Genomic DNA, 14,664 nt, shown 5'->3' on the forward strand with positions numbered 1-14,664 from the left:
AGATCTACAAACTCCAGTCCAATAGAGCACAATAAGGCATGCTTCAGAAAGAAAGTTAAGTAGCCCTTAAACAGTAATGGGAACCGATGTCTTAAGCACTAATTAGCGGTCTCGTTTTCAGCACGAAGGGTCGATGTCTTGCCTGTATTACTGCCCACTACGATCACGTGATTGTTATGGTGTTTGATACTTTATGGACCTACAATTTTTTACAACTCATGAATTTATTTGCATAACTTTATAATTTCAGATCGGAATTTGTCCTGCTTTATGCATTCTTACGACATTTGAAACGAATCTCATTGTTTTATTGCAATAAAAGCTTTTAAATTTATTTTAAACATTTGTTCCTTAGCTTTTGAGCACCACAACTACTTCCATTTTGCAGTCATGCCCTTTCACTATGATTTACGTGCATTAACTACAAAAAATTACTGTAGGAATCACTAGCATGTGGAAATTCAAGATCATTTTCTGTCTTCTGATGGTAATTTATTTTCTCTTAAGACAGAAACAATGATCACGTTTCGAACATTAACGCCAATTCTGCATACTCTTTAACTAGCAGTTAATGGGTGGAAAAATTTTGAAATTTTGTTCCTTTTTTGGGGCGCCATGAGTATCGTAGTGTTTTTCGATATCTGCGCTCTGATACTGACTTGAGCTATTAACTGCCAAAAAGTTCTGAATAGAATTTTCACCTTTTGTATTGGGGGAAACAAATAACTGGAGTCCATGGACTTTCTTGAATCCTAAAACTGCGCCTTGTTTTAATTGGTATTTGTAGAGTATTCCGTGTTCTTCGAGGGCTGTACAAAACTATCCCCGATCCTCATGAGAATCGTTTACAGCCAGTTAGATCCCTAGTCCAGTCCAGTCCAGTCCAGTCCAGAATCAGAGCTCTGCCTCCGAAAATTGGTGCAGGCAAATTAAAATTATCTGCCACTAGATACATACTAAACACAATGTCATTTGTACTTGGTATTACGCGTGGTGGCGTACTTGTAGTCGTATGAAAGAGTGTTGAAACTTATAACTAATAAAAGATCTATGAAATTAATTCAGTTTTCACTGTCGTATTTAAGTAGATAATCTTAATCTTCAATGTTTCCGGATGCAACTCGATTCCCTTTAGCAGTTTTATTTGCCTTGTGGGTGGCGCAACCCCACGAGCCATAATAACATTAATCCTCGCTGTTCATCACCAAGCAGCCCTCAGAAATGTGATGGATTGAAGTGGCGCCAAAGATGTTCTGTCGAGAGATTGACGTTGAAGTACGGCTGCCAACAACTGATGCCTCTATCCACGTTTATTTCCCTACTCTTCAGTAGCCTCCTAGGTTTGTTTTGACACGAAAATTGATGGTGACCTCCGACCCGAGAGGCGTTAATGAGTGGTACGATTTGCTCCTCGTTTCACCGCTTACCGACTGATACGACTCGAGGCAGGCCAAACATAAAGGAGCTATTGAGTACCCCTGCAGACAGCACACGTTGAAGAGACAACACAAATAGGCACAAACTACGCAAGGTCCTGAACTGCACTTTAACACCCACACACTTTATCACTTGATCGGAAGGGTCCGAATAGTGCGGGTTGTTTTCCGTGGCTAATCAAAACTGTGAAGGCGATCAGTTGTACGATGATTAATTGATCTAATTGATAGTTTGGGTCATCTCAGTCAGCCCAAAGAGACAGACGATTCTGGTGAAATCTTCTGCTTAGTAATCTGAGAAGCTATGCGCATGAGTTTTGATATTTACAAAGTATTATAAGTACGCACCGCAGAGGTCTTAAATCTGTGCAGGAAACTTTCTTTCCCAGTCTCTTTCTTTCGTTCGTTCTTCCTATTTCGCAGTCTCTTTCTCTTTCTAACTCTATCACCTTCGGTATATCGCTCTTTCTTCTTCTCTCTTTCTAACCCTCCTATCTTTTTGTCATTGACCCTTTTCTCTCTTTCTCTTCACATTTTTGCTTTCTCCTATCCTTCTGGCGCATTATGACCATGTTGCTCTTGCGCCGTAAAACCCACACACAAACCTTTCCTTCTCTCTTTCTTCTTACTCTATCTTATGCTCTTGATGTTTTTCCGTCTTTTTTCTTTATTTCTCTATGTCTTTCTCTCCATCTTATTATCTTTCGTTATCTGTGTTGCTCCTCTGGTCTTCTCTCCCTCCCTCTTCCCTTTCATCTTCTGTCTCTCTCCCCTTATCGTCTTTTTATTTGTTCCCTTTCGCTTTGCCCCATTTTCTGTTACTTTCTTTCTCTCTGTATTGCTCTTTCTTTTTCTCTTCCTTTTATTTTCTGTCTCCCTTCCCCTTTCCTTCTCTGTTTGTCTCTCTCTCTCCCTTTTCTCTTTCCCCTTTTTCTTCTCCCTCATTTTCTGTCTCTTTCCACTTTCTCCTTCCTCTTTCACTTTCCTTTTTTGCCCTCTTTCTGTTTCCTGGTCTCTTTCTTTGCCTCCTCTATTTCGTGTTCTCCTCTTTCTCTCATTCCGCTTTCTTTTATCCTTGTTTCTCATTGTTTCCTTCTCTATTTCTATCTTGTTCTTCCTCCCCTCTCTTTCGCTGTCCTCTCCTTTTTTATTTCTTCCCTCCTCCAAATCTTTTTCTCTTTCTCCCTTTCTCTTTCCCCTCATTTCAGTCTCTTTTATTCTCTCTCTCTCTCTCTCTCTCTCTCTCTCTCTCTCCACTTCACCCTCCTCTCTCTCTTTCGCTTTCTCCTTTTTGTCTCTTTTTTAACCCTTGTTTCTCTCTCTCTCTCTCTCTCTCCCCCCTCCCTCCCATCCATTTTCTCTTTGAGCTTTCTGGAAACTACTGCATTAGTGACCGAAAGTGATAAACTTCAACTCCCTCCTTGTGGTAAACATCACAATGACATCGTCCTCCAACGTTAGTTAGAAGAACTATGCAGGGTACAACTAATAATAAAAAGAATAACAAGCTATCTAACACAGAATTAAATCTTTTGATCTTTCAGCACAACAAGAAATATAAAAATATTTTGCAACTACAGTATTCAAAATAACGATCATTTCTGAACGCAAAAAGTATGTTTTTCGCACCAAAAAGAAATTTTTGTGCTTCTGGATGGCTATTCCTGTTTCCGTGAACATTTGTATCCTCACAAACATGTTCTGTAATCAGAGGGCGCAGCTGTCCTGACACGTTGCCATCCTTGACACTTATTGGTTCTTGAACTTACCATTCATGACACCCAAATGAGTGCCGCTGCTAACTTACGACGATGCGGCGGGAAGAGGTCAATTTAAAGATAGCACCACCGAAGTATAAAAAGGACCTTACGACTTTAAACGTCCACATTCGTAAATTTTGTTTCACGCGCTTGTTGGAACCATCTCAAGTTCAGAAAGCTTTCAAGTGACACATCGGGATATTTAGTGTTTTAGCGTTTAGCTACCCCTGAAAAAAGGTTGGCTGTTAAACGACAGATGAACCATAATCAAAATATCTCCTTATGGAGATATTCTAGACGGGCCCAAGAGCATAGCGGTCTCTGTGGAGCGTCGACTTGCAAAAATATCTTGGAAACCATAATGCGTTTGCTGTTTGAACTCTCAAAGCAACGCTTAAGTATTCAGTTAGAAAAATAAATAAAATTACAGTTCATAAACTTTATCGATTTAAATATATATTTAGAAATACCTTGCGTACGGCAATGATGATTTATTCATTGAATTTGATAAGCTTTCTTAATATTCGAAAATTGTAGATCTCTTAAAGCTTTCTTAATATTTATTATTTGTATTACATGATTGGAAACTGACTCCGAGAAGCATTCGCAGTAAACTATATCATCTTGACAGTTTGATATTACACCGTATTGGCGTCTCATTACAGCGAGCATGAACTGGTGAAGAAGACACTGCTTCCAAGAAAGGTTAAAACTATCTTCATGTGGAAAGAAGAAAGATCTATGTGATCTAAAAAAAAAAATGCCACAAGCCTTATTTATTATTTTAATAATGAAAACATTTGGGATGAGCATTGTACGATCAGTACATTATAAATTTGTGAATCCCTAGACAAAATATCCGTATACGGGGCCCTATATTTCTTTTAAAATTATTATAACAGAATGAGATTTATCATTTGTATCTGCAAATGTCTGTCGTGGTAGTGGACATAGTGTGTTTGTTAAGCGGTTCTAGTGGTTCTCCACAAAACGGGCGCTAGTGGCACTTTGAAGATGCAAGGCTCTGCAAAACCGATGAGTGTGAGTTGTGTTGGGTATCGTAATTTAAGCGATGGTTTGTTGTTTGTGTTATTCATTTGGCCCATTAGTTTCTGGAAGGCTCTCTCAGCATGAACTGAGCCTTCCAGCATCAGTCCACGGCACAATGAGCCTGGCCAGGACAGTAGAGAAACACCTATCGGGAATCCCACCTCCTGCAGAGCAAGAAGGGGATGGCCTAGGAAGTGGAGTAAGGATAAATAAGAGAGTTGGAGTAACAGAGGAAGACAGGGTTGAAGTTTAGACAAGGATGTCCACCAGGCGAGCAGGAGCAGGAAACCACTAGTAGGGAGGAAACCCTGGAGAAGGGTGACGGTAAGGATATGTAACAGAGTAAAGCAGACGGATAAGGGAGAGGAGGGAGCTGCCAAAATGGCCTTCTCCCGCACGATCCTACTCCTAAACGAGGGGTTAGCAGAGGAATGAAAACCAGTCCGACTTGAAACCCACGCCGTAAGTACACCCTCAGCAAGATGTCACAATCGTGGTGTAATTAATATAAAAATAGTTCCTAAGTTGCATCTATGATTGACCAGTATGAGTTTGAGGAGGAGGTAAAGCTGCAGCTGCCAGAAGACGTTTGCAGTGCTGGAATAAACTTGTGGCATAGTTCAGAAGGGCAGTAATTAGGCAGCAGCAGCAGCAGCAGCAGCCGAGTAGTCAGGCGAGATTGTGCATAAGTATATGTGCTTTGAGTGACCGGGGTTCAAGCCCGTGACCGCTAAATAGTGCTGTTTCTTGTAGTGTGTTCACTGGCTGATTTGCATGCGTGCAGGCTTAAAAACCTGGAATAACTCAGGAGGAAAACTTTACTCTTTTAGCCCCGAGATCGCCTAACTGCTGCCTCGATTGATGAGTAGTTTAGAAATATTTCTCAGGTCATCGACGGGTATCGAACCCAGACTTTTCTAAGCTAATGGCAGCGCGTGAATCAAATACTCCTGGGGTTGATTGTTCGGAGTAAGCGGGGAGAAAATGGCTTGCCGGATCGTTCTTTTGGAAGGACACTGTCACCATAGTGGCTGCGCGTGTAGCACAGTGGTATCGTCACCGTCTTCCCCAAACCGAGTGGAAAAGACCCGGGTTCGAATCCCATCGATGACGCGAGGATCTTTAATGGGCTTTTTTCACTCCGTGGTTGAGTTAGTCGGTCTCAGGCGTAGATAGCAAGGTCTTTACCTCCAGAAACTATGGTTTTTTCGTCCATCAAAACAGACAGGTCGACCAGAGATCACGTGCAATTTACAGACAATACACAAGGGCATATGTAAGAAATTACCGGGTGACCCTAATACTGTATAATAGTTTGGTTTTTGTTACCCTAGTGGCGGTCTCAGGATCTTCTAAAGAGGAGGCTAAAGCAGTTCGGAGAATCATTAAGCTTTACTTATCATGTAGGAGTAAAAAATCCACATTATTTTGATCATAAGGGGAAACTATATATAGCCTCTTTAGCCCTTACTTGGGACTGCCGCTGATTGTCACTAATCTTATGTTCTAATGACAAAATTTACAACAACAAATGCATAAAAGTATTTTTATATATTGAAGCACAAGAACACTAATTTCAAACAATAATATAGGAAAATATTTGTTTCGTTTTAATCAATGATCGGTAAAGCACTTTTCATCACTTTCTCCTGAATATTGAAATAAAAGCTTATGACTTACTTGCCTTACTAAATTAAGGAATAAATATATTAAAACTACTGCATCTTTTTATGAAGTCCTGCATATGCTAGTCAGATAAGTAATCCCTTCTGCTCAAAGAACACAGATAGGATTTGAATTCGCAATATAGGAGCTGCCTATTAGTGGTAACCTATCCCATTCTAATATAATAGAATTTAATGTTTCAAACGAAAAATTAACGATGGCCGTATTGTTCAAAATATTCCTTTTGAACTTTGATCGAGAAATATTTTCCTATTATGTTTTTAAACTATTTTTCAAGTCTTAGTGTAAGCTTTAAACATTTCATAATTAGTTTGTTATTAATGTTTCTTCTTTGCTTAAAGCAAGAAAATATTTCATTTAATATTTCAAAAGTTTCTCTTCGTTTCAGATTTTAAATTCATCTTTTGCCGTTACTGAAAATTTAATTTGCCAAAAATATTTGTTAAAACATCGGAATGATATTAAAAACGGCTATAAGATTACCTGAAATTTAAGTTTTAAGGAAGCTGTATTCACTCGTTAGCGAGACACTTTTCTCATAGATGGCGCCACGAGCATTTCAATATGGCTTTCACCATTTCTGATGGTATTACGGTGCTACAATGACAATTTATTTTAAACGTGTAGAATTCTTTATTTAATTGTTTTCATTGAACTGAATCATATCGATATATTATTATCTGACAGTATTTTTTTTTCGGAATTCCAACTTAGGCCATATTACATCAGATAATATTCCTAATGTAATCTGCAAAAGCGCATTCAAAAAACAGTTGCCTTTCATCTACTGTAGATTAAAAGCAAACTGTTTCGAATGCTTTTTAATACTAAAAAATATTTAGTACACAAATTTCGCAAATTCGTGTTTCATCTGTGCAAACCTAATGTTAGTATATAATTTTATATAACTAGGGAGGAGAGGTGAAGCAGCCGTTCACCCACACCGGCCCTTGATTAAAAAGTCCCATAAACTGGACATCCCCAAAATCAGAGCCCTTTATATGACTGCTGAAAATTTTTTTACCAACTTGGAAATTTGTTGTTTATCAGTGTTTTCCCATTACATTTCAAATACTTGTTCATGTAATTCACCCAACTACAAGAATACATAAACTCCTAAACTTATAAATCATTTTGTGTAGTTATTTTAGCATGGAATTCATTATAAGGGACTACAAACTGAATTGCTTTTCACAGGATAAATACAGTATTCACTTGCTTTTAATCCTTCCAATAGCATTTCCATATCAACCAATATGGAAGTCGACTGATATAGAAGTGCCATGCGTTGGTGTATTCGCACGTACCGCTGTGGTTTTTTTTGTTGTATTCACATAAACAGTTTTTCATTAATCAGCGAATCGTATATACACTGCTCGACAAAATTAACAGAACACGTGCAGCTTGTTATGAAGTGCGGCAAAATTTGGTATGGTGGTGTACCATAGAATAACGATGAAATGAGAAGACAGCGAGAAATTTCGGACAGGTATAAGGGACATTTATAGGGGTTGCATAAGAATTACAAAAAATGTCATATTACAGAAGTCGATACAAGATGCTCGAAAATATGTCGCATGATATCAGTACGGCGTATAGCTCCCTCCAACGGCTAAATAGGCCTGACAGCGGTGAACCGTGCTCCATATAAGGGTGTTGTTGTCTATAAGATTCCGTGGCAACAAATCCCATTCTTCCAATAGCGTAGACATCAGCTAACCAAGTCTTGAGCATATTAGCTCAAGAGAGTCCCACACGTTCGATCGGATTTAAGTGTGTGATCGTGCTGGTCACGGCAGTTGTTGGATAACTTCAGTTTCAAGATATTCCTCCACCACTTCAGCTCTATGTGTAGTGGCGTTGTTGTGCATGAAAAAAAATCTGAGCCAACCGTGTCCCTAAAAAGTCGCACATAGAATTCGAGGATCTGTTCTGAGTATCTCTAGGCAGTTACGATGCCCTTATCAAAAACATGAAGCGGTGCGGCCGCTGATCATTATTCCGCCTCCCCCATAAGTGTTGGAGGGATGGTACCGCATTATTCGTTGTCTCCAGATGAAATGTCTAGAATCTGTTTGTAGGCTAAAACGGGACTCATCAGAGAACAGAACTGTACCCCATTTGTCCGGGCTCCAAGTCACATGTTTATGGCACCAGTTTTGACGAGCAGTTGTTGGATAACTTCAGTTTCAAGATATTCCTCCACCACTTCAGCTCTATGTGTAGTGGCGTTGTTGTGCATGAAAAAAAATCTGAGCCAACCGTGTCCCTAAAAAGTCGCACATAGAATTCGAGGATCTGTTCTGAGTATCTCTAGGCAGTTACGATGCCCTTATCAAAAACATGAAGCGGTGCGGCCGCTGATCATTATTCCGCCTCCCCCATAAGTGTTGGAGGGATGGTACCGCATTATTCGTTGTCTCCAGATGAAATGTCTAGAATCTGTTTGTAGGCTAAAACGGGACTCATCAGAGAACAGAACTGTACCCCATTTGTCCGGGCTCCAAGTCACATGTTTATGGCACCAGTTTTGACGAGCTCTGCGTGGTTTGGGATTAATGGAATACAAACCACTGGATTCCTTGCGTAGAGTCTACTTGAATTGCGCCTTATTAACACACTCCGGTTAGAAATGTTTACACCTGTGGCCGCAGCAACTTCAAGAGATAGTTGATGACATGAAATTGTAGGGTTCCGTCTTTCCGTTAGAGCCAAATAACGGTCTGTTCTGGTTGACGTAGCCTTCGGGCAACCTTGGTCAGTTCTTCTTGTAATTGTTCCCGTCTCCTAAATCTGCTTCCATAGTGCCGACATGACACATGAAGCCAACTTGCCACTTCTGCCTGGCTTCAAGTCGTTCAACAGCACACCATCTCAAAGAATCATCTAAACGATGATTTGCCATCCTGAGTACTGGAGATGTGGCTATCCCACTGAGCAAGCCAAAAAACAGGAATGAAGTGATGTCACAACCCGTGTTTTTATAAGCCTGAATAATTTGAATAATGTATTCCGAGCAAATTATTCAAATTTGCTCGGAATTTGCATGCCAGGATGCCTATTATGTCAAGCATTCGCCTTCGGCGACACTGTTCACAATAAAAAATTCATGAAAAACATTTTGTTCTGTTAATTTTGTCAAGCAGTGTATTTGAAATTTAAGAACAGAATATACAATATTTGTATTATATTTTTTATCGAATTGCTACATAGGAGGTGTAGCGAAAGGCATCACATTGCGGAGTGGGCGAATAATTTTTTTCTCTCTGTTACTTGGGTTTTTCATCCAGTAAAACAGATTTTACAAGATTCGACATACTGACGCCGTTTCTTCGTCGCCGATTCTAATGCAACCCACCCCAATTTTTCGACTTCTTGCTGTTGTCGATTGTCAGATCCGAAATACCATATTTTCACTTCCAGGTGTGTACTCTGCATCGCTCTTTAAATTCTTACTCTTCACCGAATTTTTGGATGATCTCTTGTCCTGCTTCCCAAGGAAACTACAATAAGCAACTTGCAACTTATACTGTTGATGTTTTTCTAATCTTGAGCCGTTGGATCATTCTTTTCGAGAACGATCAATTACTTGATCAATCGTGAAGAGATTATGTAATGTTGCCTTTTGACGAGGATATAACATAACATAAAAAAAACATAACGAGCATATGCAGACTCCTTTTATGTTCCTTACTGTCCTAAACGAAGAGTATAAGTGGAGTATAAGTTGTATAGACAAAGATTTTTTTTGGGCGATGCAGGAAAATCTTAGCTTCCTTGCATCTTATAGCCTTTACTAGCAGTAATACTAAATTCTCCATAAATCAACAATCCCAATACGAGCTATGCTATTCACATACATCACCGTAACTTTAATGATGCTGAATTCTACACTTTTATTTGCATTTTCCTTGAAAAACAGTTTTCTTGGAATTATGCCATATGAGGTGGGCAAAAAATGTTGTCTATGAAGCTGATGATGTTTTCCAAACAGATGAGGCAGAAGGCTGTTGCTCTGTTGTAGCCGTCTAAGCAGCAGCAACAGCTACTTAGCACAATATCTTAGCAATTTCGGCCCTGTACAGATATCGAATATTTAATTTACACCCTCAACTCATGAAAGACAAGAATATGAGGAGAAAATAGCGCTGTTTCTATCTTCATCTGGATATCTGCCACAGTGGCTCTTTGCACAGACACTCTATAAGTCATCTATGTAGCCTTCTTCAAAAGCGATCCGAAGAAATAAATCTGATAATTTATCCTCCTCCCCCACAAGATTATTCCAAAAAAGCATATCCTTGTATATCATACTTCTGCATTACCTGTAAGCAACCTAGTTCTTGATGATTGGCTGTTAGGACGACTGAATTTCAAAATGTGCAACAACTTGCGTATGCAGATGACCTTATCATTTTGGTGAATGGAAACTCAAGATCTGATTTAGAACTCTATGTCAATAAAGTACTCTTTAAACTATCGTCTTGGTCCTCTAAGAACAAATTGAAATTATCCCCAACCAAATCGAAGATCATGATTTTTAAACACAAATTAGACTACGGCAGACCACCAGTTGTAAAACTTGACAAGAAATCACTTCCACTTGTCCGAAGCACCAAATTTTTAGGAGTCATCATCGACGACCGCTTTTCCTTTACTGCACATATTCAACAACTGTCCGTCAAAGTTGAGTTTGACCGAAATGCTGCTCCAAATTACCAGACAAGACTGGGGATTGAACACTAAAACCCTACATCTATTTTATAATGCTGCCATAATCCCAATTACAACCTATGCTGCCAGCCTTTGGTTTAGACGTACTGCACTTAAAACTGTACAAACTAAGTTATCCAATATTCAACGTTGTTTTCTTCTTACCCTACTTCATGTTTGCCGAACAGTATCAACTCCAGCTCTACAGACTCTTGCATCTGCATGTTGTGTTTAGATGGCTTTGCTTTTACATCCGCAGAGGCATTTCTACGGAATTTCAGGGAATCATTGTTAACCCTCAGGCTGATCCCAAAACTGAACGAACCCGATGCTGGAATTTTTTAGTGAACACCTGGCAGAATAGATGGAATTCTACCGAAAAAGGAGCTATTACTGAAAAATTCGTTCCCGACGTAACTGCACTACTTTCATCATCCACCAGAAAATGGTTTTCACCCTCACTGTTTACCTCCTGTATACTAAATGGACATGGTTAGTTTAACGCAAAACTCTACCAATCCAGACTTTCTAATACAGTCTCCTGTCGATGTGGGCTACCGGAAGACTCTCTCGTCCTTTTTGAAAGGCCATAGAAGGCAATGGCAGACCCAGTCTTCATGTTATAGGGTGATAATCACATGAAAATTGTTCTACTTATAGATAATGACGTCCTGGTGGGTAGCACAGTGGTTATAACCTCTATCTCCTCTCATACCTTGTGGAAAAGGTTGGGATCCGAATCCGGTTAATGTCAAGAGGAATTGTTTTTTTTTTTTTCTCCACACTGTGGCAGAGTTAGTCGGTCTCGAACGAGGATAGCTTATTTTTTCCCTTCGGCAAAACAGGAAAACGCTCCACAAAGCACATACAAACGAACCTGAGGTGAATGAGCTACTGCTTGGTTAACACGTAACTTAAAATGATAGTTTGTGTTTTGCTTACAGGTAATGTATGTATGTATGTATAGTATCTTATGTAGAACGGCACCTGAACGAAAGTTCAAATTCGCCTTTTTACACTGCGATGGTTACAGAGTACTGTAACAGGCCAGAAATGTGTGTAATATTATGTTCCTGCAGTGTGTGTGTGTGTGTGTGTGGGTGTGTGTTGTTGTTGTGCCATTTAAAAGAACCCCATGACGGCAACAGAGCGCGCGCGCACACGCACAAGAAATAAAGAGAATAGCATAAAGTAAAAAATAAAAATAAAAAATAAATAAAATAAAATCTTTATCTATGTCTTTATGCAATGCTTCCCAAAGTAGTCCACAACGAGAAAAGGTGTAATGTCAAACATAAGTAGTAATGTCATTCAAAAACAAGATCAGCAGGAACATGTTCTAGATATAATTCTGTTAATCTGGAGTGGTATCAGAAGTCACTGGTTGATGGTATCACTGTGCAGAGGAAAGATTGAATTGTGGAGAGTCTTGATAAAGAATGAACCAGAAAAATGCAACATCTGTTAAAATTTCGTGTGTTCTTGAAAACCAGCAAAATTTTGGACATTACGTTATCAGGACGACAAACGAGGCAACAGGTTGTATTTTCATTTATGAAGTGTTTTCAATTTGATTTCTTGCATTAACATTGACGTTGAAAGTCCTCCTGCGATTAAAAGCAGCACTGCAGGAGGTTTAAAGGGCCTGGAAGTTTGGAACTGTTGCCTTAAGATCCAATCTCAGGTCCTCGTAAATGTTATTTTATTATACTTTAACATATTAATACTTTAAATATATATTTAAATTTATATATTAATACTTTAAATATTTGTGAAAAAAATCATAGCTATTATTGCAATTCTACACTGAATGGCCGCTTTATTAGGTACACTCCCTTTTCATAAAATGGAGCGATCCTCCAATAACAGTATTACGTGTTCGTACCATAAAATATAGTGGGCAAATACGTAGGCACAAGAATAAAAAAATGGTATTAACGACCCACAAGCGTGTGCTCATAACCGATAGTGTATTATGTATATAGAAGTGTGTTTACGAGCTTATCTGCATGTTATGTGAGCTGAAGTGAACGGAAATCGTTCCAGAAACATGAGTGTGAATTCAGCCTGCTGCTGTGGCCTTCCGAGTCCTTAGAACACGATGCAATTGATCACCTGTGAGATGAGGTGCAACGAGTTCTTTGCAGTAGAAATCCGCACCACCCAATTTGCAACATCTGTGGGAAGCAACTGAGTCAACATGGACCAGAATCCGTGTGGTACACTTTGACATCTTATTGCGTCCATATCACACGAATATGGGATGTTCTGGTGACTAAACTGGGGAATCTCTCTATTAGGTAGGTGTACCTAACAAAGTGGCCACTCAATGTATATGATTAAAATTCATAATATCACAAATTTACGTTGCGAGCATTACACATTTTGTTGGGGAAGCCTGTAATGTGTTGTGTGAATAAATAAATGAATTAATGGACTCCATGAATAGTTTTCTATTTTCCTTTTAATAAACAGATGATATATTATTATTATCCTATTTTAAAACTTCATCCTCTTCAATTATATAAAAATGCTCCTTAAACACTTTACTTTCCTTTGGAGATTATATGGCAGACACTCTACTTACCGTATGCAGCTAAAAGAAATAACATACAATGATAAAAAAATAGATAGCTGAACACAATTAAATACTAAAGCTCCGAAAATGATAAAGAACCCCCTTGAGATAATAAATAATGTGAATCATTATCCAAAAGGCTGTTTTGGTCTTAACTATCACATCACAATCAGTGAGTGACTTACCGTGTTGGTGATCAATTGGTGATGAAATATTTCCACAATACGAGAGATGCCAATAGGTGTTGATATTCCAAACTCAAGTAAATAGAATGCAGATGTTGGCATAGGAGAGGTACAGAACATCAATGAACATGGATTGGCAAAAGCCTCACTTCTGTACGTAGCCATGTTTTGCTTGAAATGCATCTCATATTGCTTCGTAATATGAGATGCATTTCAAGTGTCCGTCGACGCCTGGAGGAATTTTTAAAGTTCTCTTCAATCGAGGCTGTAGTTAGCTGATTCAAAGCAGAGGACCAAAATTATATTCCGGGTTTATCAGCCATTACAACATGAAAATCGGCCCTCGGAAATCTGTAATAAACGGTACAAGTGTGTGCGCACGTACGCACGCACACACTTGTACTGTTTATTTGAAGTGTACGTGCAGAACCAAACCAACTCGTGGTAACCTACTTCGCAATAGGAGATTGGTGTCTTTCATAAAAATTGGGTTTGTTCTTGCTACGTTCAGAAGAAAGACTTTTACCAATCCATTAATTAAAAAAAATGTACATTAATAAAAGAAAAACTTTAAATTCGCTAATTATTAAGATTCAAAATAACTTATTGATGATTATAATTGGTGAAGCATAGGACAATAATAAGTCCCTAGATGAATTCTCTAGGTACTGTGTATTAGTCCATTTGTACTTTCTATTCCTTCTTAAAGCCTATCAAAAGATCTGAATGAAGATAGTGATTGAATGTGCAGTGCTCTTAATGAAAGAGCACTGCACAAATGAAATGTGCAGTGCTCTGGGTGAAGCAGATCACAGAAAATAAAACAGCAACTGGTTTAATCAGATTTTTCTCGAATAAATGTACTGCCGCTAAATTGTAATTACATTTAGTTCTTCAACTTTTCACTCTTGCCATATTTCAGTTTTCTTTTAACTGCTTCTGTAATACAATTAACATGTGCACTATTTATGTCAAAGCTGGTTGATTCTATAAATACTTTCGAGCCTTTTTGAAAATGACTTTTATAACACCTCTAATACTACTTCAATCAGAAGCACTTGCACTGGATTGAGTTATTTAAAATTTCAGCCAAGGAAAGTAAAGTCACCAGGTGTCGATATATCGTATCTGTAAATGGATTGCATTCTATAGTCGGCTTGCTTAATTTTCTGGATGCTAATTCTTCTTTTGAGGGAGAAAAAACGTCGCAACTTACACATGCATTATTAAGCCACCATCAAGTCCATCAAACAACG

This window comes from Mastigoproctus giganteus, chromosome 10, assembly GCF_048544385.1.
Source record: "Mastigoproctus giganteus isolate SK-2022 chromosome 10, ASM4854438v1, whole genome shotgun sequence".
Lineage (NCBI taxonomy): Eukaryota > Metazoa > Arthropoda > Arachnida > Uropygi > Thelyphonidae > Mastigoproctus > Mastigoproctus giganteus.